The sequence below is a fragment of the Anas acuta genome, unplaced genomic scaffold (assembly GCF_963932015.1).
Source record: "Anas acuta unplaced genomic scaffold, bAnaAcu1.1 SCAFFOLD_137, whole genome shotgun sequence".
Lineage (NCBI taxonomy): Eukaryota > Metazoa > Chordata > Aves > Anseriformes > Anatidae > Anas > Anas acuta.
In genome coordinates this window covers 29,298-51,388 of record NW_027076073.1, presented here as the reverse complement: position 1 = coordinate 51,388, position 22,091 = coordinate 29,298, and the positions used below count along the sequence as shown (strand labels likewise).

General features: G+C 45.0%; 1 pseudogene; it reads left to right on the top strand.

Moving 5' to 3' along the window:
- Positions 1 to 22,091, top strand: part of LOC137848904 (kinesin-like protein KIF27) — a 96,113-nt pseudogene that overhangs the window by 54,973 nt on the left and 19,049 nt on the right.

Here is a 22,091-nt window from a genome sequence, read left to right as displayed (position 1 = left end):
AAATGACTCGCAGCTTGCCAAGAGAGCTGCGGTGGTGGAGGAATGGCCGCCTCAAGGGGCTGAGGCCAGGCACCATCACGGGCAGGACTCGAGAGACGAGGCACGATCTTGGCACAGACAGAGAAGGGAAGGGGAAGCACTGCTCTGCTGGCCCTGAGCGGTGCAGCCCCAGGAGAAAAGAAAAATCTGTGTTTCCTTCCGCTGATGTCCACGCTGAAGGTGCAGAAGGGTTCCGTGCTGTTGCTTGGGTCAGCCTTGTTGCCAGGTTGGGAATGTTTAGCCTCCCGGTGCTTCGGTGCTGTTGGGCTGCACTCAGAGTGTGAGCTCTGGGCGTTATTTCTCAACTACTGCGTTATTGGAGCGTACAGACCCGAGATATTCTGCGGATAGGTGATTTAAGCCACGTCAGAAACACCGCTGTGGCATGTGCCAGCGTCGGACGCCCGTTCGACTGATCGGGCGGAGCAGGTGAATTGAATTTGGTGCTGGATGGCAAGGTGGTGTTGGGAGAAGAGCTAGGCTAAGGAGAGCTTCCTCTTGCTCTACCCCTTCCCATCTCAAATGGCCGCTTCCTGGGGAGATGGGTTCGTTGGGAGGTTAACTACAACGTTACAGTGAGGATGAGGAATCCTCTTTAGTCCCGTAGGTATTTGCTGCCAGGCGGCAGCGTTGATTTCAGAAATTGTATTTCAAAAGGGAAAAAGAAAGGAAATCTGTATTCTTTGACATACTCTCTTTTCTCGGAGAGTAGATGTAGGAGCTTCAGCAGTGCCCTTCCTCCAGAAACGATTCCCAGTGTCTGCTCAGACACTGAGGAGGAAAATGGAGGAGAGCCACCCGCTATAAATAAAGGAAAGAAGGGGTCATGGATTAAGGGAGAGCCACTACTTCAAAAATTGGTGCTCTCTACAAACCGGTTAAGGGTTTGGGACCTGCAGGTGCTGCCTACACCTGTGTGCGTTGCAGTCGTGCCTGTTGCCACTGAGCAAAACGGGGAGAGCTGCTTTGTCGAACGCGGCGTGTTAAAGCACGTGCCGCTGCCTGGAAGAAAAGCACGGACTTCTTCCCTCGTGTGGGACTTCTTCCCTAGCGATCTGTGGTTTACCTGATGGTTTCCCATAAGCTGTGAATGTTTAAAAGAAAAAAAAAAAAAACAAAACCAAAACCCAACCCCAGCGTTGAGAGTGGTGAGGCAGATCCTCACCTGGGGACTCAGAATCAGCGGTGACATCACCATGCGAAGCATTGTGTGCGCTTCGGGTCGGGGCTGCTGCGAGCCTCGCAGCGGGGAGGGAGAGCGGATCCGGGGTGCCTCTGTGTCAGGCCTGTGCCCTGGTGGCTTCGTGAGCACTGAGAGTTTGACTCCTGTGTTCCCAGCTTTTGCTTGCGCACCTGCGGTGTGGCAGAGCCAGCGAGCTGCTTCCTCAGCTGGAGGAGGAAGAGGAGTGACCTCAACGTTGCCGAGGTAAAGCACAATTATTGAAAAGATTTGGCAAAGATGTGGGTTGTAGCAGCGCGGCTGCTGCAGCTGCAGCAGATCCTGGAGTATTGGAGAAGATAGAGAGGGGTTTCTTGGTGAAAAGAATGCTGTTAAAAGTGTTTTCATGCCAGAAATTAGGAGAAACGCCTCTGTTGTTTGACATCCTCTATTGACCTGGCACATTGGCATTACAGCGTACCCTGGCATGCTGTTTGTATGGAAAAAAAAGGTCTTTTAGTCAGGGCAGGCCAGAAACCTGCCTTGGCACTTCCACATCGCAGCAATGCTTACAGACCCTGCATCCTGGCTGCCAGGCCAGGATCTAAATCCGATGGTGCTGTTGGTAAACTGAAGCTCAGGAAGCGCTTCTGGGTTTTTCTGTACTTCCATGTGAATTTTTACCCTCTGAAGATGGTGTATTAAGCTATTTTTGTAACAACAACTAGGTTTAAAAGCAGTTTCAGTTTAACATCTACATGCTTGGGTGTTATTAACAGAGCTTTGTATACTGAGCTGGTGCTTGGTAGGAGAAAAACCATAAATCTTCCCTGGGAAAGTTGGACCCCCTCAGCTACATACTGCTATGAGGAAACTCAGATGTAAGAACACACTTAAATAACACATCAGCAGAGCTGTTGTGCTCCTGACCACCAAAGGCACCTTTTTCCAACACCGTCGTACTGGAAGTTGATGCAGCTGGTTCCATCCTTAACGTGGGACTGTACAGTGCTGTAAAAGAAATATTTTTTCACAGCTTTGGAGAAAGTGAAGCAGAGAAAACCCCACCTAACCACTGATACCTGGACCCCAAACTGCCACAGACTGACAGCGATGCCCACTGGATATCTCCTGCTGCCTTCTGACTGCTCCAGCAGAAGTCCCGTTTGAATTAGCCAGCAGGTCCCTCTGAGTGGCTTTGCTGAAACTCCTGCCGTAGGAAGTATCCTACGGGAGCCAAGTTGCTAAACTGATGTGTGGTTTTCCCTTAACCCCCTCAGCCCTGACTTTGCAGCTCCTGACGACACTGCCAACGTGTGCAGTGTCACCGTGTGCCAACTAGGTGCCAGCTGCCATGGTTTATAGATTGTAAAATGAGTGATTTGGGACTCGTGAGCACTGAGAACAGGTTAGCAATTGCTTAAGAGCTTTACTTGTGTCGCTCTGGGGCAGGGAGATGGGTGAAACATCTTAGGCTTGAAAGTGATTCCCTGCAGAGGGACGTGCTCAGATCTGCACAACAGATCTGTCGTTTTGGTCACCTTATTAGATCCCTGCTTGAGAGGTTGCTTGCAAGAATCGATTCCTCTTCACCTTGATGTGTCAAGCTAAAGACAAATCTGTGCCGAAGCACTGTCTGCTCAGACGAGTGCCTCAGTTCAGGATTGTTCTTGGACAGCTCCAGAAACACCAGGACGATCAGCGCCTTCAGGAACAGATTAATTGGATCTCGAGGCTGTCATAAAACAGGTCCCTGAAGTTTGAAGACTCTTCCAATAGTTTGGGCCAGCAAGAAGCAGCTGTAGCTGGCGGCTGCGGTAACTTGGGGCTCAGAGTCTCAGAGAGCATGCTGAAAGGTGACCCCCCGCTGGCTGCTGGAGGAAGCTGAGGCAGCGTTCAGCTCTAACCTTTGCCTTCTTGGCTGTCATCTTTGCACTCCTGCTGTCAGTGGGTGTTGAGTGTCCTTCCCCCCAGCCTCAGCACGTGCCCTCAGATGTAGGCAGCGTTTAGCAGCTAGAATTCACTCCAATATAAAGAGTACAAATCATGCGTTTTCTGCTTTTGCTTTGGAACTCTTAGCTTGAGGTTTTCCTGCAGGCCATGAGGTTTCTTGCAGCAGCAGGGATGAGTTCTGTTAGCAAGAGGCTGTTCTGTGCTTCGACTGTGGGAAGATGAATGGTTACCCGTGCACCGTTAAATAGAACTTGACACCTAGCACACCGCACTTGCAGCCTGTGGGGTGCTTTAACAAGCAGGTAAATCAGCAGAGGCTGTTTTGCAGCCGGGGTGATGCTGGGTGATTAAAAAGCAGGGGCAGAACAAGGAGTTTCTAGTGTTTGTTCTTGCTTGTCATCTGACTCTCCACTTCCACTGTTCGTTAGAAAAAAGAACAAAAACAAAACAAAAAAAAAAAAACAAAACAAAACAAAAAAAAACAAGGGGTAAGCATCTTAATATCTTTATTATAAATGGAAGGCACAAAACAGACCAGCTACAGAGACTGTCCAAGAGAAATACTTGGTGCTTTATAAACAAACAAGGAAGTACCCTTAGGTGGGTGTGATAATCCTCCTCTAATGCGTTTTTGGAGTGCAAAAATAGATTTGTTCTTGCTCTTCTCTCCAGGACAAAGGCAGAATAGGCAACTGCAAAGTTAGACCAGGGAGGTCAGTTTGTTCCATACTGAGAAAGACAAGCCTGTAAAACAAACTAGACAGATTTTCTTGGTACTATTCATCTTCCTTCAGCAAAGGCAAAGCTTATGACACTTGTTGGTGTGTGTATATATATTTATCCAGTGCTCTCACAACAAAATTTTGATTTGAAGAGGGCACACAGATCTGATTTTTTTTTTTCTTTTCCAGTAACTAGTATAATAAGCACTGGTATTTTTGTATAAAAACAGAAAAATACAAAACAAAAGACTGAATATTATGTGGTATGCATGACATTAAAAAAAAATGGTGGTTTCAAAGCAATATGTACCCTGGTGTGTTTGCCATATCCTAGAGTCCAGCTTAAAGTGCATCTGATCTGTATTGCATTTTGATATTAATCTCTGTGTCCAATGTTTTGCATGCAATTTATATAGTTCTTGGGAGAAAAAAAAAAAAAAAAGAATGAATTGTCAGTTAGCTTCTTCTGAGAAAACAGACTCCAAGCAGAGATATTACTCAAATCAGAAGTGGACGAGCAGTTGAGGGGTGGGAAAAGGGATACATATACAAAATTTAAAAATAAATAAATAAATAAATAAAACATGCTGGGGGTGGGGGAGAAGGGAAATGGTTTTGAATCAATAAAGCTTTGGCTGTTGAGCAGAAACAATGCGCGAGTGCATCCAGAGAATAAAATGTGCCCACATGTAACTGTGACGTCCTCAGTGTGTCCACCAGCTTGTGAAATCAATCCCACATCTTCTCGTGGTGCTGGATGAATGGCTGAGCTTCCCATCTGAGCAAGGCAGAGCGTGCAAGTAGGGCCTGCAGGGTGGAAAGAGGGATGGGGCTCAAGAAGCAAGCCCACTGCTATGACAGAGTCCCTATAGGCAGTGTGGGTTTTCTCTCTATGCAAGCCTCATTATTCAGAGGCAGAGTATGGCTTCGTCCATTCAAGGTCCAGAATCAGTTGTCAAATGCTAGCCAAAGCCAGTGGCTCCTGGGCTATGTGACAAACTAACCCTAGAGCAAAAACCCTCCTTGTCCTCTTACCTGGTGCCCTTTCTGCGATGCCTTTAGGGTGAGTCAAGGCTATGATCTCCACCTTCTGGGGCTGGTGTTTGAGCTATGTCCTACCTCAGTGCTGAGACTCTTTTGCCTCTGTAGAGGCCCTTTGCCATGACACGAGTGACGATGAGAACTAAAATCAACTAGCCTCTGAAACGTTCTTGTTCCCAAGCACAGCTTTTTCACTGGATTGCTTGAACTCCTAGTTTTTGGCCGAGAAGCTATTGTTTCTCTGTGCCTTTAATAAGAGGCTTTCTCTGGAGCCAAGTCAGGATGGCAAGATTGAGCTGGGCAAGGCTATCGAGGAGGAAATTCAATCTTCCCAGCTGGGTGTCTGACCCTTGGAGCCCGGGCCAACTGATCTGAAGCGGCTGTAAAAGCTTTATTTCACAGCATCGCTGTCTTCCCTGCTCGCATTCTAGGCACAGTGTTTCTGCTGACAGCATCTTCCACCTCCTCAGCAGAAGCTGCTTCTGTCTTTAAACGTAGTACAGGCTGGACGCAAAGAAAGAAACTGCTAGCGGTGCTTTTAGCTATTTAAATGGGGAGAAAAACAGCCACTGTTTCTTTCTTTGTCCAGGGCAGCCACGAATGCTTGTGTGACGTGGGCTCCTCTCCCACGTCCTTAATTGCCAAGCCGATAGCGGCTCTGGTGACATGTCCCATGGGTGTCTGCGCAGTGACGGGGCTGCCTCACCCCTGTGTACCCCAGGACAGACATTTGGGGGGCTCTTTGCTGCTACCACAGGGCGCAACCTGCGGGTCCTGGGGCAGGCAGGATGAGTGCTGCTGGGCCCGGAGGGTAGGCCTGGCCTGAGAGGAGACAGTAAAGGAGGCAGGTTTGGGGCTTAAAGCAGGCTTGTCCTGCCCCAGCCTTCTCCAGAACCTGTGTGCCTGGCTCTGGAAAGCCGTGACAAGACATAAAATGACTCGCAGCTTGCCAAGAGAGCTGCGGTGGTGGAGGAATGGCCGCCTCAAGGGGCTGAGGCCAGGCACCATCACGGGCAGGACTCGAGAGACGAGGCACGATCTTGGCACAGACAGAGAAGGGAAAGGGAAGCACTGCTCTGCTGGCCCTGAGCGGTGCAGCCCCAGGAGAAAAGAAAAATCTGTGTTTCCTTCCGCTGATGTCCACGCTGAAGGTGCAGAAGGGTTCCGTGCTGTTGCTTGGGTCAGCCTTGTTGCCAGGTTGGGAATGGTTAGCCTCCCGGTGCTTCGGTGCTGTTGGGCTGCACTCAGAGTGTGAGCTCTGGGCGTTATTTCTCAACTACTGCGTTATTGGAGCGTACAGACCCGAGATATTCTGCGGATAGGTGATTTAAGCCACGTCAGAAACACCGCTGTGGCATGTGCCAGCGTCGGACGCCCGTTCGACTGATCGGGCGGAGCAGGTGAATTGAATTTGGTGCTGGATGGCAAGGTGGTGTTGGGAGAAGAGCTAGGCTAAGGAGAGCTTCCTCTTGCTCTACCCCTTCCCATCTCAAATGGCCGCTTCCTGGGGAGATGGGTTCGTTGGGAGGTTAACTACAACGTTACAGTGAGGATGAGGAATCCTCTTTAGTCCCGTAGGTATTTGCTGCCAGGCGGCAGCGTTGATTTCAGAAATTGTATTTCAAAAGGGAAAAAGAAAGGAAATCTGTATTCTTTGACATACTCTCTTTTCTCGGAGAGTAGATGTAGGAGCTTCAGCAGTGCCCTTCCTCCAGAAACGATTCCCAGTGTCTGCTCAGACACTGAGGAGGAAAATGGAGGAGAGCCACCCGCTATAAATAAAGGAAAGAAGGGGTCATGGATTAAGGGAGAGCCACTACTTCAAAAATTGGTGCTCTCTACAAACCGGTTAAGGGTTTGGGACCTGCAGGTGCTGCCTACACCTGTGTGCGTTGCAGTCGTGCCTGTTGCCACTGAGCAAAACGGGGAGAGCTGCTTTGTCGAACGCGGCGTGTTAAAGCACGTGCCGCTGCCTGGAAGAAAAGCACGGACTTCTTCCCTCGTGTGGGACTTCTTCCCTAGCGATCTGTGGTTTACCTGATGGTTTCCCATAAGCTGTGAATGTTTAAAAGAAAAAAAAAAAAAACAAAACCAAAACCCAACCCCAGCGTTGAGAGTGGTGAGGCAGATCCTCACCTGGGGACTCAGAATCAGCGGTGACATCACCATGCGAAGCATTGTGTGCGCTTCGGGTCGGGGCTGCTGCGAGCCTCGCAGCGGGGAGGGAGAGCGGATCCGGGGTGCCTCTGTGTCAGGCCTGTGCCCTGGTGGCTTCGTGAGCACTGAGAGTTTGACTCCTGTGTTCCCAGCTTTTGCTTGCGCACCTGCGGTGTGGCAGAGCCAGCGAGCTGCTTCCTCAGCTGGAGGAGGAAGAGGAGTGACCTCAACGTTGCCGAGGTAAAGCACAATTATTGAAAAGATTTGGCAAAGATGTGGGTTGTAGCAGCGCGGCTGCTGCAGCTGCAGCAGATCCTGGAGTATTGGAGAAGATAGAGAGGGGTTTCTTGGTGAAAAGAATGCTGTTAAAAGTGTTTTCATGCCAGAAATTAGGAGAAACGCCTCTGTTGTTTGACATCCTCTATTGACCTGGCACATTGGCATTACAGCGTACCCTGGCATGCTGTTTGTATGGAAAAAAAAGGTCTTTTAGTCAGGGCAGGCCAGAAACCTGCCTTGGCACTTCCACATCGCAGCAATGCTTACAGACCCTGCATCCTGGCTGCCAGGCCAGGATCTAAATCCGATGGTGCTGTTGGTAAACTGAAGCTCAGGAAGCGCTTCTGGGTTTTTCTGTACTTCCATGTGAATTTTTACCCTCTGAAGATGGTGTATTAAGCTATTTTTGTAACAACAACTAGGTTTAAAAGCAGTTTCAGTTTAACATCTACATGCTTGGGTGTTATTAACAGAGCTTTGTATACTGAGCTGGTGCTTGGTAGGAGAAAAACCATAAATCTTCCCTGGGAAAGTTGGACCCCCTCAGCTACATACTGCTATGAGGAAACTCAGATGTAAGAACACACTTAAATAACACATCAGCAGAGCTGTTGTGCTCCTGACCACCAAAGGCACCTTTTTCCAACACCGTCGTACTGGAAGTTGATGCAGCTGGTTCCATCCTTAACGTGGGACTGTACAGTGCTGTAAAAGAAATATTTTTTCACAGCTTTGGAGAAAGTGAAGCAGAGAAAACCCCACCTAACCACTGATACCTGGACCCCAAACTGCCACAGACTGACAGCGATGCCCACTGGATATCTCCTGCTGCCTTCTGACTGCTCCAGCAGAAGTCCCGTTTGAATTAGCCAGCAGGTCCCTCTGAGTGGCTTTGCTGAAACTCCTGCCGTAGGAAGTATCCTACGGGAGCCAAGTTGCTAAACTGATGTGTGGTTTTCCCTTAACCCCCTCAGCCCTGACTTTGCAGCTCCTGACGACACTGCCAACGTGTGCAGTGTCACCGTGTGCCAACTAGGTGCCAGCTGCCATGGTTTATAGATTGTAAAATGAGTGATTTGGGACTCGTGAGCACTGAGAACAGGTTAGCAATTGCTTAAGAGCTTTACTTGTGTCGCTCTGGGGCAGGGAGATGGGTGAAACATCTTAGGCTTGAAAGTGATTCCCTGCAGAGGGACGTGCTCAGATCTGCACAACAGATCTGTCGTTTTGGTCACCTTATTAGATCCCTGCTTGAGAGGTTGCTTGCAAGAATCGATTCCTCTTCACCTTGATGTGTCAAGCTAAAGACAAATCTGTGCCGAAGCACTGTCTGCTCAGACGAGTGCCTCAGTTCAGGATTGTTCTTGGACAGCTCCAGAAACACCAGGACGATCAGCGCCTTCAGGAACAGATTAATTGGATCTCGAGGCTGTCATAAAACAGGTCCCTGAAGTTTGAAGACTCTTCCAATAGTTTGGGCCAGCAAGAAGCAGCTGTAGCTGGCGGCTGCGGTAACTCGGGGCTCAGAGTCTCAGAGAGCGTGCTGAAAGGTGACCCCCCACTGGCTGCTGGAGGAAGCTGAGGCAGCGTTCAGCTCTAACCTTTGCCTTCTTGGCTGTCATCTTTGCACTCCTGCTGTCAGTGGGTGTTGAGTGTCCTTCCCCCCAGCCTCAGCACGTGCCCTCAGATGTAGGCAGCGTTTAGCAGCTAGAATTCACTCCAATATAAAGAGTACAAATCATGCGTTTTCTGCTTTTGCTTTGGAACTCTTAGCTTGAGGTTTTCCTGCAGGCCATGAGGTTTCTTGCAGCAGCAGGGATGAGTTCTGTTAGCAAGAGGCTGTTCTGTGCTTCGACTGTGGGAAGATGAATGGTTACCCGTGCACCGTTAAATAGAACTTGACACCTAGCACACCGCACTTGCAGCCTGTGGGGTGCTTTAACAAGCAGGTAAATCAGCAGAGGCTGTTTTGCAGCCGGGGTGATGCTGGGTGATTAAAAAGCAGGGGCAGAACAAGGAGTTTCTAGTGTTTGTTCTTGCTTGTCATCTGACTCTCCACTTCCACTGTTCGTTAGAAAAAAGAACAAAAACAAAACAAAACAAAACAAAACAAAAAAAAACAAGGGGTAAGCATCTTAATATCTTTATTATAAATGGAAGGCACAAAACAGACCAGCTACAGAGACTGTCCAAGAGAAATACTTGGTGCTTTATAAACAAACAAGGAAGTACCCTTAGGTGGGTGTGATAATCCTCCTCTAATGCGTTTTTGGAGTGCAAAAATAGATTTGTTCTTGCTCTTCTCTCCAGGACAAAGGCAGAATAGGCAACTGCAAAGTTAGACCAGGGAGGTCAGTTTGTTCCATACTGAGAAAGACAAGCCTGTAAAACAAACTAGACAGATTTTCTTGGTACTATTCATCTTCCTTCAGCAAAGGCAAAGCTTATGACACTTGTTGGTGTGTATTTCCAGACCCCCAGCTACTGGCACTGTAGCGCATCTCTAATTCTTTGGTAGAAAAGGTTCAAAATCTCTTAATGCAAACATTTTACCAGCACCCTGGAGCAAAAAAAAAGAAATCTAAAAATCTTACCAACTTCTATTACAGACCTGCTGAATGCACCAGAGTTACTCATTTTTATTCAGGCTTTCAGGGACAACTTCAGCTGGTTTAGCGCCCGGATTGCCGTGTTAGCAGGTGTCAGTTTAAAAAAAAAAAAAAGCTTTTGAGGTCCTTTTTAAAATGAGACTGCTTTTTTGGAATTTAGGGCTGCGAGGTATGCTTGGTTTTGCTTTCTTCCTATTCCTTAGACCAGATCTATTCAGATTCTGAACAGTGTTCCTGGTCTGTTCAGGAAACTGGAAGGCAACAAGCAAAATGATGAGCTCCTTGGGCAGTCAAAAGAGCTAAATCTGGAGAGTGTTTTGAGTCAAACTTCCATGCTAAGGAGCACCAGTAATTGTTAGAAGTAGATGCAGAGGAACCTGCATGGCACTGGGTGTGTTTCTGAAGGTGCTAAAGGTGTGAAGTGACGATTCCTATCCATAGTAAAGAAGAGAAGGAAAGCTTGCACTTAACTACTGTTTTTATTCCCTTTGCCCAGCAGTCAAAAGCAGTAACTAATATGAGAAGCCAACTTTTCCTCTCTTTATCTTAGATTTGGGAAAATTCCCTGCCAAAAAAATATTTCCTGGAAAATTCACTAGTGTTTGTGTGAGTAAAAGGTTCCAACCTTTGATTATTAATTTGTAAGAACTATTTCATCCACTTTTGTCCAGAAGAGTCAGAAATAATTTGCACAGAAATGTGCAGCGTTTTAATGAAAGGATTCAGAATCACTCTAATTTGAACTTTATCTGGTCTGGTTGCAGGTTTTGTGTTTAGTGTCTTTAAAAAAAATAATAATTAAAATTTCTGACTTCATCTCAGAAAAAAGAAAAAAAAAATGCTTGTGGCTAAATAAAATCTGTTGCAGCTCTGCTCATCGAAAAATCATTGGCTGTTAAATTGGACCTAAGTCGTCTTCTCTAACCTTTCATGATCCTGAAGCAATGGATGAGGATGGATATATGGATTAGGGAACAGCACCTGGTGGCAAACCTGTGGTATTTGCTACAGCGCAGAAAGAAAAACCCAATTGCTTCCAAAAAATCCAACTAATTCAAAATCCTTGGCATCATGCAGTCATGCCACTGGCAAAGTGAGCATTCCCCTGCCTCTCAAAGCTTGCTGTACCCTTGATCTGCTGTCTTCCTGCTGTTAATTGATTGCAACTCTACGTGTCTGATCAGGGCTGATCAGGGCTACGAGTTGTTCTCGCTATGGAGATCATACAACATATACTGTGCACGCTTGTGTGTATAGATCTGTTTATCCTGTATGCATGTACATACGTCTGCATATTTGTGTGGTGGCCCCCAGATCACTCATGTTACAAAGCATCGGCCTCGAAGGCATACTCATCAAAATCTTTTGTAGAGCCTCCATTTTTTTCTAGTTCCCTCAAAATGAGAGAATTTTTACGCGCTCTCTGTGTCGAAAAGGCAAAAATTCTGATTTTCACTGTCGCTCTCGCTAACTTTCTCTCACTCCCTCCTCGTGTGTGTATAAACACAGATGTGTGTATGCGTATGCACATCTGTGGATTTATATGCACTGGTATGTTTTTTGCTGTACAGGTAATAAAGACGGGGAAAGGTTTTTGTGTTTTCTTAATAGGTGAAGAAATCTTGAAGACCAGAGATTGGAACATACCGAATTTTAAATTAAAAAAAAAAAAAAAAAAGTTAAATTGTCCGGCTGTGGAAGATGGAGCCTCATTTTTGCAGCCACTTTGAATCACGAGTTCATCTCTAAATGCGCTGGGTTTTTTGTTTTTGTTTTGTTTTGTTTTTTGGTTTTTATTTTTTTGAAGAGCTAACTAACCCTGGCTGTCTCCAGTCTGAGAGAGCATTCAAATGGACTTGCTTCCTCTATTAGTTATAAGCTGTTTAAAAGCACATCCTATGTTTGAATTGTGGATGAGAGGTTCCCTTGGCAAAGTGAGGAGGAAAATTCTTCCTACCCCTTTATTATTAATTCATGGATTCAGTCTTGGTTTGGCCTACAGGAGAAGTTAACTGGAAGTCTTTGAAGATCGATAACTTTGCTGAGGTTGTCCAGGTAGGTGAAATGGAAGACCCACAGTGCCTGGAACGTGCTGTTTAATGCGTCCTAACTGTGTTCTAGAGAAGTTATTTGTAGCCAGAGTTGATTATTGACTTGCATGTATGATCAGGTGGTTTTTTAAGGAGTGACTCCGTTTTCAGGCTTCCAGATGTGCTCCAAGTCATCTTACTGAGGATGTGGAAGAGAACACTTGCTGACAAAGCTCCTGGCAGCTTTACGGAACTTTCATATTTAGTTAGTTCATGTAACAGCTGATTTCAAGGCTTTGCTCTCTTCGAGAGACTGATAACTTGATTTGATGAACTGAAGAAAGCTGGAAAAATGTTGGTTCCTCATTATTTTTCACTTGTTACTTTCTTTAGGGTTACTTTTCAAAAGAAGATTTCCCTGCTCACAAGCCAGTAGAAGACTTTCAGCCCAAGCAAGGGTGAAGACAGCTCTCTCCAAGAGCAGAGGAAGGCCCTGTGGAGAGAAGCCGAGCTTGTTAGCAGAACTCGTCGGCATGTCTAAACAAGGAGACGATTGCTACTTCTATTTCTATTCTACCTGTACCAAGGTATGGCTGGCTTTCCTTTGCTTTGCTTTTTTTTCCCATTTTTTTTCAGGAAGGAGTAGATTAGGAGGAGGAAGCACGCTGGTCTTTGGTTAACTTGAGAACCAGATAGATTCTGAATTCAGTTGTAGCAACATTAGGCAGCAGCATGGCCATTTTTGAGGCTGTACTCTATTTTCCTCGTTGGTTTCCTTTTGGTTCCAGGGAGACAAATGTGCCTACCGCCACTGCGAAGCTGCTCTGGGCAATGAGACGGTCTGCAAGCTGTGGCAGGAGGGTCGTTGTTTCAGGAACGTCTGCCGATTCAGACACATGGAAATTGACGTGAGTGCCTAACGATGTGTTCTCAAAATCAATCAACAAAAGCATTTTTCAGTGCCGTAGGTGTACTGATTGTGCTTTTGCAGGATAGATTTGTTTGCTTCAAAATCATACTGGTTTCTGTTACCAAGAGAGGGGGTGGGAGGAAGCAGAGGAAAATAAAATCAATGCCTTAGGTATGTCTTAGCAATATATATATATATTTTTATTAGATGCTGACAGTTTTCTCAACAGATGCAGAATAGCTGTTAAATAGACTGCTAAAACCTGCTGGAGCAGGGGGGTAATAAACAGGCTGTTCTATCGTCATGGGAGCAGGCTTGATAATGAACTCTCAGGTCTCTTCTGACCCACAGTCCTTCTGATAACGCTGTTCTAGCTGCCTGGGGTAGGAAGTGGGGAAAGTTAAAGGTGCAGAAGAACTAAGTCTCCAAGAAGTAGTTCTAGACAGGGTTAACCTAGGCAATTTCAGATGTTCTTTTTCCCTCTGAATAATGTTAGTATAATCCTAGGTGTATTAGTTTAACCCACCCTCAACTGGTGTCTGAGAGTGCCTGTCTTCTCTAACTGAATGATGACAAATCTAAATGTGCATAGTGGTTGCAGCTTATGCAAACTTTGTGAATATGCCCAGAAATACTCCACTGAACTGAGAAACTGACCTTTGGAATGATGTTTTAGCACTGTGTTGTGACAGCTGTCATGATCTGGAGCTGCGCATCTCTTTGCAAGCCTCAGGTGCATGTTATCACAAGCTTTTCTTTCTTTCTGTCTTCAGAAAAAGCGCAGTGAGATTCCTTGCTACTGGGAGAAGCAGCCGGGAGGCTGTCAGAAAGCCAACTGTGCTTTTCATCATGCAAAGGGATGTTACATCGATGGACAATTCTTCCCACCAAGCAAGAGTGAGTTTAGGTCCTTTTTCTTTAAGCGCTGAAGACTTAATTTGGAGTATTACTTAGTGGGTGCCAATCCTGTAGGGGGCATCAGGTAACTGTTCATTTGTGAGTACAGGAAAAGGTCTGCAGTCATAGGTGTACTGCACCGAGTGTACTGCTGGTGTTTGTTTTCTGCTTTCGTGCTCAGCTTCTCTTGGCTTTGTGTGATGTTTGCCTTGCAGTTTGCTTCCTGTTGTTTCATCTTTTGCTGGGTGGTAGGGAGATGTGTTGTTGTTCGAAGGGAAGTCATTGTTGACGGTGTAAACAGTGATGGGGTGGGCAAAAGGAGATGCTGAATTCGTTGTCTGTGCGGGTTATCTGCCTTTCCTACCACCTCTTTGCTAAATTGTGGTCAAAGTTTTAAACTGTCATATTACCGATGATCCTCCTCTTCCTCTAGCTACACTGCCAAGTCCGCCTGAGTCCACGGACGATGCTTTGAAAGTGGCTCAGATGTCACTGCAGCAAAACAAACTTTCTGTCCAGTCAAATCCCTCTCCACAGCTAAGGGGGTGATGAAAGTGGAAAACTCTGAAAATGTCCCAAGCCCTACACACCCTCCAGTTGTAATCAATGCTGCAGATGATGATGAAGATGATGATGGTGAGCATGTTTTGGTTCTTGGAAGGAATTTGTGCTGTAAATGATTGTGTAAATCTTTGTTTCTTGAAGGAATCTGTGCTGTAAAGGAATGTAGAAATCACAGATGACCTGAGGTCTGACTAGCGATAGGGCAGGCAGTGTGGCCAGGTCACTGGTGGCTTTGTCCGGCAGTCAGTGGACAGAACCTGAAACGTTGGAGGAAAGCTTGGAACCACTCCTGGCTTTAGCTGGTCTGTTGTGTAAAGTTCTATGTGAAACTAGGAAGGAAATTTCTTTTTTCTGTCTGAAGAGCAATGTGTTGTGTAGTAGTTAAAGCTGCAGAGAGAATCTAGAGTCCTAGATGTTTTGTCCTAGTGTATTCTACTTAGGAGTTCATCAGGTCAACGTAGCTCTTTAAAAAACAAAACAAAACAAAAGAGCAACAAAGTTTTTTATATGAAGCATGGGCTGAAGTGTCACTGCATGAGCTACGTAATCATGAACAATCTGGTCTATGCATAACTGAATAGATTTTTCCCCTTCAGACCAACTTTCTGAGGAAGAAGAAACTAAAACTCCCGTCCAGCAACCAGCTGTGGAAGGCAAAAATGGATTACGGGTGATTTCCACTCGCAAAGGCAGTTCTACTGCTACTAAACAAGGTATTCCAGCACCTTAGTAGGATAAATCAGAAGAACTTGACAGTTAACTCAAAAGCAGTGTGGTGTAAAAACACAACAAAATGTAGGGGTGCTGAATGGACTCGGTTATTTCCATGATCTCATTTCTGCCATGAATACCATCATGTGCCCATTGGGTCAGAAAGGTGAACTCCTTTTCTTTACTTTTGGAGAACAAAACAGGGCCACAGCATGGAGTTGAAATGGCCGCACGTGCAGCCTTGCAACCACTGTTGATAAGCCATATCTAACGATAGAGGGATCTAATATCGTGTAAATGGATTAAAATTAAAACTACATTTTTAAGCCTGAAGGATGAAAGGAGGGGCAAAATGCCCTTGGTTCTCTGGCTCTTTCACTTGTGAGGAGTGTTGCCAGGCTTTATTCTAAATACTTCAGAAAGTTGCTGAGCGCTAAGAAGCCTGAGGAGCTGTGGTCCTCAGTGAGTGCCTCTAAGCCAGTCTCATGAACTGTTTCCTATTTTCAGAGGGCAATCTGAATTTTGGAATAAAAACACTTGAGGAAATCAAATCTCAGAAGATGAAGGAAAAAAATAAGAGACACAGTGGTGAGTTAGTACAGTCAGTACTTTAGGTGTTAGCTGAGCACGTGTTTCGATGATAGATGGTGGCAAATAAGCATGTTAGTAATAGACACAAGGAGACAGCGTGTGGGAAGATGCTCTTTTCAAAGTTCTTGGAAATCTGTGGCTTTATTAGTTTAGTTGAAGATGGAAGTGGTTCAAGAAGAACTGAGTTGTGTTTTTGGGCTATTCAGCGTATTTTCCTTGAAACAGTAGATCACCGTATTTAAAGCTATGTGGTTATTCCACAAATGCTTGAAAGTCTGCTCCTAACGTCAGCCTAGAGTCCTAAATTGTGATGTGCTGCTCATTTCTTTGTGGTGTTTGAACATTTGCCAGTTAACTGTAAATTCATGCATGTATAAAAAGCTGTACGCAGACCAGGAAGCTGCTGATGCTCCAACTGAGTTTCTGGGTGTGCATTACGCTCCTCTTAACATGTGTGTTGGGGGCTTACAGCAGTGCTTACAGTAGAGCTATTTGACCTGCAGTGTGGGTTAAGGTGGGTAACATAGAAAAGGGATTCGGTGTTACTGAAACACTGGATATGTTACTTTTATTATAGTTAGCTTTGTTACATCATGTCTAAAACTAGACTGAAGCTCTTCAGGGCATTGTCCTGTCTTCTGTTTCTGAGAAGTACTTAAATGCTTTAGGGAACTGAAGCTAGAAATACACCCTTTTGTTTCAGTCATTTCACAGTTTAGCTTTCTAAATGTCTCTTTGTTTATCAAGTCTTTAGGGTGGAGTAAGCTCTGTGTACTTACAAATTGCTGCATCAGACATGCTAAAGCAGTGTTCCATGTCATTAGTGGGACCGACTTGGTCTTATCTGTTGTTTTAATATAAAAATCTGAAATAATCCATTCACGTATGCTGACATGGTTTGTAGAAAAGCATGACCTACAAATGAGTAAAGCACTAAATAAATAAATAAATAAATTACTACTTGCTAGAAATAACCATTGCTATAATGTTGCCTTAAAATTATATGGTACATGTATATAATGCTCATCTTCTGTTGGTGATGCATGAATCTGAGTAACAGGTACTTTTGGCTGCAGGAGCTGTGTTCACAACTCTTACTGCTTGGAGCAGACTGCACAGAGAGTTGCACTAACAGCCTGCTAGTGATATGCAGATCAGAAAGTTGGGAAACTGGGTCATTTATGGGAGCTGTCAATCCATGCCATGATGGTGTTGCAACTTGGATTATTGAGGGCTCTTTTTGTAACGGGGTTACTTACTTCCTTGACACATTAGTGAAAGTCTTCTCTCAAGACTGTGGCTCTTGCTAATATATAACACAAATGGAAACAATTTCAAATACTTGCCAGCAGGCTTTGCTTCCTTTTACCTTCATGCGGATTTTTCCTGTAGCCTATGTAGTAGGGAATATTGTGTTCAGATAAATAGGGTTTGGGCAACAGGCTGTTATTTACTTCCAATATTTTACCGCACTTCAAAACTCTTCCTTGAAAACTACTGTAGAAGTTGAAATAATGCTTCAGGTCATAGTTTGATCTGTGGAATTCTGAAACTCCTTGTGGTATTTGATTAAGGAGGCAGTGGGGAGGCATTGGGGAGGCAAGGACAATCCCCAGACAAGGACTGTATATCTCGAAACAAGACGCTGCAACTCATGATAAGGAAGCGGCAGACGGACAGAGAAACAAATGGAAGGACTATAAATCTCAAAACTGGACATTGGAATTCATTATAAAGATACAACAAATGGAAGAATTAGCAACAACCAGCGCTTGCAATTAAGAAACATGCCAGCTCAGCAGATTCCTGACCAAAGGTGAAAAGTACACTGTGAGGAAGACTCGGGGTCTTCCTCCCAAAGACCCCTGCCCACGTCCCAAAGACCCCTGCCCACAATTCTTGGGAGGCTCTACGCAGGCGCAAGGTGTCAAAAGGCTAATTAGCATGAGAAGCGAGGGAAGGCAGGGATAGGTAAGGAATATGTATAGGCGCTTGTAGAATATTGATAGATTGATTGTATAAATTCAAGACTGCTTTCCGCCTTGGGTATGCACGATAGGTGGAGAGATCCCCTGTGCATCATCCAGCGCTGCAATAAAGAATATACCACTTCAAGGAATTTCGGCTTTGATCTTTGAATCATATTTGAACACTTTCTTTCTGTGATCAAAAAGCTTCCTTAAACACAGCCTCAAGCTCAATTACACCAGTGTGTTTTTAATTTTCTACGGCTGGTTATTTCTATAGCAATACAGAATAACACTGCTCATAATTCCTGAGGTGGGGGGAACTATACCAGCCTCTGAAAGGGTGCTAGCAAGCACCTCTAATTAGCTGAAAGCTTTTGAGGTATCAGCCCATTGTTTTTTCAGGGAGGGGGGAATGGGAGCCATACTTTGAAACTGAAGTGCTAGGTGCTTAATAAAATGGGTCTGCCAGAATTGTAGGTGTGGTGCTAAAATATGAAGCCTGGCATGGTGGTAGGCCTTGGTGAATCACTGGATCCATCTTTAGGTGTTGCAGAAGTGGGATAATTTGATCCTGCTGTAATATGAATAGTATTGAAATGTCCTACCAACTGAATTAGCAATGTTAACAACTATCTGCGACTCAACTAGAAAATAACCTGCAATCTCATGTATTTGCAATTCACTTTATAAACTCATTGCCATCCATTATGATGATGATGATGTAGAAACACCGAATTCAGGAATAAGGTTTTGTAAATTGATATCATGTTGTCACTGTAGTATTTCAGTGAATTGGAACAGCAGAATTCCATGGGTAGTACTTGTTAAATGTACTTGTCAGCTGGGCTCTTAATTGCATGCCAACTACGATAAGACAGCAAAGGTATACTTACTGGTGTATTTATATTGGTGTATTTATAGACGAAAGAAGGGAGTTTGCAGCCACTTTATGTACCTGTGTAGAGGTTCAGCTACGTGTAATTGTTTTCAGATTGTATGTGCAAAAAGAAGGATTTGGCAGCATTAGCCACTGCTGCCACTGTACAAATAAAGACTGTTGTGCCGTTGTACTGTTTACATTAACTATAAATACACCACAGTAGAGAGAGACTAGAAATTCCAAGCTTTTACTGAAGAGTCATACTATAGTTCTTTTTTTTTTTTTTTCTTAAGCCAAGCACAGCAGGGAGTCTGCAGACAAAACTTTGAGTGTTGTCTGCTTTAGAGCAACATCCAGCATCATAAGTTCTTGTGGAACATGACTGAGCACTTTTATCTGGTGCTTTTTCTTGCTGTAAAGATGCACCTGTAATCTTTTCTCTGAGCTTCAAGTTTCAACATATTTTGTGTCCAGCTAGTAAGAGCATGAAGTCTCTCAACTTTAACTAATTTCCTCAGCTGGTTAACTATATAGTTATTTAGCATTAAAATATTTGTCAATGTATGCACACGTGTGCATATGTGCACAGTCTTGTCTGCACAAAAATCCAAATGTATCCTGTTCTGTCATTTAAAGAGTGACAAATATGAATTACTTATGATGTAGATATGATTGACCTGTATTTTCTAGATACATAGTTGTGGTCTGATCAGCTAATCTGAATATCAGCATCAAGTAGATTCACAGCTCAATGGCCGTTTTCTCCTAAGAATGACCAGCTTCATTTTCTCTTCTTTTGAGAGAAATGGAGTTGAGTAACTTTGTGTGATGAGAATGCTCTTTTCTGTAACCTTTTTGTCTCCTGTAAACTTAAGAGTAGAGCATGGTTCTTTCATCTCTGGTAAGTGAAATGACATATTCCTTTTAAATCATTATTTTGGGGAATGGTCTCTGCCATGCTATTGTTGCATGTTGACATACCTGAGTATATATGGAGCACCTATACAATTTTGGACTGGAGAAATTCTGGAGTTAAGTGGTAAAGAGAGCCTGTGGAAACTTCTGCAGAGTCTCATGTTCTTTTGTAATAGTACTTAATAAGGAACAGATTTGTAGGTTATCTAAGCAGATAACTCAAGAACTTGTTTCAAACTCTAAAGATCCCTTTTGAACAGTAATTTCAAGAAGTATGTATTATCTCACTACACCTCTGTCATAATATGTCAGCATATCTAGATGTCTGTTTTCTATGAAATTTGTAATCAGAGATGGATATCATCACTTTCAATACTCTGCTAATTGACCAAACTCTGCATGGAAAAACTGCAGTTGGACAAACATAGATATACCCAGGATCTAGCTTTAATGCTAGGTAAATGATTTGATCTTTAGAATGGTGCCCCAGGGATGTACATGTTGCTTTTAGCTACAGGCAACAACAGAAGGCATAAGTGTTACTTAGTTCTGTCTCCTCCCAACGTATCCTCTGTGTCTTGCTGTAAGAACAGGTGAACTTGATGTTTGTGGACGGTACCAGCTGAAATGCTGGGTTCACCTCCCTGTGGAGAAAACTGCTTGCTGAATCTCCAGTGCATTGCAAACAAAATTAAACTTCTTGTAAAAGAAGAGATAAGGCTCCTTACCCCAAACTGGAGCTTGCGTATGTGTATTATCTACTTCATTTTTAAATTGTGTTTGTCGAGGCTCTGGGGATGGCATCTGAAATAGTTTTTAAGCACTAAATTATTCTATTCTATTCTATTCTATTCTATTCTATTCTATTCTATTCTATTCTATTCTATTCTATTCTATTCTATTCTATTCTATTCTGTCTATTTCCACCCAGAACATGAAGACCAGCTTCTTGTAGAGCCACCTTTTTTCCACGAAATCTCTCAAGAGCGAATGTATTAGCCTAAAATGTGTTTGGTAGACAGTTTTTTTTTTTGTTTTTTTTTTTTTTTTAATGTAATTCTTCTTTAGTTACCTAAGGTAATACAGTGTAGTCGGTTAAAATATAAATAAATTATACTGTATCTTTTTGATTTCTCCCTCATTCCCCCAATTCCAGCCCTGTCTTATGCTTTCTGAGCCAAAAAAAAGCCACTTCTGTGGTTTAATGATATGAATTATTGCTTGTTTGATCAAACAATGTTTTCATTCTACCTTCTGTGCTACTTTCCCAGGAAACTGATAATTAAAAGAAGCCAGCTCCCTAGAATTTCAGACAATGGCAATGGAATCTGCTCTAATCAGTTCAGTCCCTACCACTGCATCTCGTTTTGCCTTACTACAACTGGAAAGTGATACTGATTCAGAGCCTGGAAAAGGCAGAAGTGGCCGACGTGCTGGTAAATCTCTAGCTTCAGGGTGTAGATCTATAAATGTGAAGAAAAGAGAGAAAAGAAGAAAAAGGAGAGAACAGCAGCAGAGTGAGGTCAATGATGTAAAGGGATTGTATTTTCAACAGTGAGTAAGGTTGTTGTCTCATCAAGAGTTTTTGCTGTCCCTGAAAAGTCATTGGTTTTGGTTTTCCCTGTGAAAGAAGAACTACTTAATCGCAGATTACATCTTTACATTGTCCTGTCTTATGTTTCTGAGAAGTACTTACACGCTTTAGGGAACTGAAGCTGGAAATACACCTTTTTGTTTCAGTCATTTCACAGCTTAGCTTTCTAAATGTCTCTTTGTTTATCAAGTCTTTAGGGTGGAGTAAGCTCTGTGCACTTACAAATTGCTAAAGCAGTGTTCCATGTCATGAATGGGACCGACTTGGTCTTACCTGTTGTTTTTCATATACAAATCGGACAGAATCCGTTCGTGTTTTGCTCCTTGAGCTCTGTCGGCATTGTGTCTACAGATGTGTCTGTGTGGACGTGTGCCTGGGCACTCCCGGCGGCTGCTGGGCCAGCAGCTGCGAGCAGTTGTGAGCGTGGCTCGCCTACTTGGAGACCGCTTGTGTTTGAGGGAAAACTCAGCCTTTACCGCTGAGCTCCACCGGAGCCGTAAGGAGACGCTCTCCTCCATGACGAGCGCGGCGATGGAAGCCGCATTTCGCACCCCTGCTTTGACCACAAGCAGACGGCCCCCTCCACCCTCCCCAGGACTCGAGGGCGAGCTGTGCGCGTCCCTGGGGGCCGGGGGCTGCCCCCCGCTGCCCTCCGGTGTCCCCTCACACCCACCCCCCAACCCCCGCTCCGCCCGCGCCCTCCTGCCGCGGGGGGCCGCTGTGCGCGGCGGGGCGGCGCCGCCGAAGGTTGCGGCCGTTGCCTAGCGAGGCGCTGTCACCAGCAGCTCGGGCGGCCCAGGCGCGGCCCGCCGGCCCCTCAGCCCGCCCGGAAGCTGCCTCCCGCCGCCCGGAGCAGGTTTGGAGCGGGGAGCGACGGGGCCGGGGCTGGGGCTGGGGGGAGCCACCCCACAGCGCCGCTGAGCCGGCATTTTGCTTGGTGTTTGTTTGAGGAAGTAGGAAATGGGATCTCTCCCCTCCTCCGCCCCTCCCCTCCCGCGACTGGTTTGGGTGTCATTTTGGGAGGGGGGGGCGGGGGGGGGGAGTCAGTAAGTTTTCAGTATGTGCTCGTG